This window comes from Arachis hypogaea, chromosome 19 (genome assembly GCF_003086295.3).
Source record: "Arachis hypogaea cultivar Tifrunner chromosome 19, arahy.Tifrunner.gnm2.J5K5, whole genome shotgun sequence".
Lineage (NCBI taxonomy): Eukaryota > Viridiplantae > Streptophyta > Magnoliopsida > Fabales > Fabaceae > Arachis > Arachis hypogaea.
The window spans coordinates 97,015,594-97,017,274 of record NC_092054.1 but is presented as its reverse complement, the minus strand read 5'-3'; positions in this window follow the sequence as shown (position 1 = coordinate 97,017,274).

Below are 1,681 nucleotides of genomic sequence, written 5' to 3'. Positions count from 1 at the left end.
AAGGTTTATTACTTGGACGACCCAGTGCACTTGCTGGTTAGTTGTGTGAAGTTGTGACAAAGTGTGACTCACGTTTGAGAGCACCAAGTCTTTGGCGCCATTGTTGATGATCACAATTTCATGAAGCACATTGAAGCCTGGCTGGCTGTAAAGCCATGTCTAATTCATTTGGACCGAGGCTTCCACTTATCAGCATATGAAGTTGGATGAAGTATCAGCTGTTGTATGTCTGATTTGTATCTGCTGAAGCTTGGCTGGCCATTGGCCATGTCTAGTGTTTTGGACCGGAGCTTTTACTGAAAGCTTGGCTGGCTAGTAAGCCATGTCTAATTCCTGGACTGGAGCTTTAGACTAACATTGCAAGATTCTTGGAATTCCTATTAAAAATTTTGAAATCCTTATTTTTCTTATTCCTATTAATTTTCGAAAAATACCAAAAAAATTTAATAAAATAATAAAACCAAAAATATTTGATGTTTCTTATTTAAGTCTTGTGTCAGTTTTTAAGTTTGGTGTCAATTGCATGTTTATCTCTTTCTTGCATTTTTCGAAAATCCATGCATTGCATTCTTCATGATCTTCAAGTTGTTCTTGACAAGTCTTCTTGTTTGATCTTCATATTTTCTTGTTTTGTGTCTTTTCTTATTTTTCATATGCATTTTCAATTTCTTAGTGTCTAAATATTAAAAATTTCTAAGTTTGGTGTCTTGCATATTTTCTTTTATCGAAAATTTTTCAAAAATACATACTTGATGTTCATCATGATCTTCAAAGTGTTCTTGGTGTTCATCTTTGCATTCAAAGTGTTCTTGCATGCATTAGTTGTTTTGATTCATAATTTCTATGTTTTGTGTCAATTTTGTGTTTCTCTCTTTCATCATTAAAAATTCAAAAATAAAAAATATATCTTTCCTTGTTTTACTCATAAATTTCAATTTCAAAATTCTATCTTTTCAAATCTTTTTCAAAAATCAAATATTTTTCATTTATTTTTATATATTTTCGAAATTTGTTTTTTAAAAAAAAATTGATTTTCAAAATCTTTTTCCTAGTCTTACTTCATATTTTTGAAAATCTCACTAACATTTAATTTTTAGATTCAAAAATTTCAAGTTGTTACTTGCCTATTAAGAAAGGTTCAATCTTTAAATTTTAAAATCATATCTTTTTGTTTCTTGTTAGTCAAGTAATCAACTTTAATTTTCAAAATCATACCTTTTTAATTTTCAATCATATCTTTTTTATTGCTAATTTCAAAATCTTTTTCAAAATTAAATCTTTTTAATTTCTTCTTCAATCATATCTTTTCAATCATATCTTTTTTTTTATAAATTGCAATCATATCTTCTTTTTCAAATCTTTTTCAAAATAAATTTCAATCACATCTCTTTCAAAATTTGATTTCAAAATCTTTTCTAACTTCTTATCTTTTCAAATTTGATTTTCAAATCTTTTTCAATTAACCACTTAACTTTTTGTTTGATTCTTATCTTTTTCAAAACTACCTAACTAATTCCCTCTCTAATTTTCGAAAATCTCTTCCCTCTTTTTCAAATTTCCTTTTTAATTAACTAATTGTTTTAATTTAATTTGATTTCAATTTTAATTTTCGAATTTTAGCTTTAATTTTAAAATGTTTTTATTTTATTTTATTTAAATTTTTTTAATTCTTCTCTTTCTC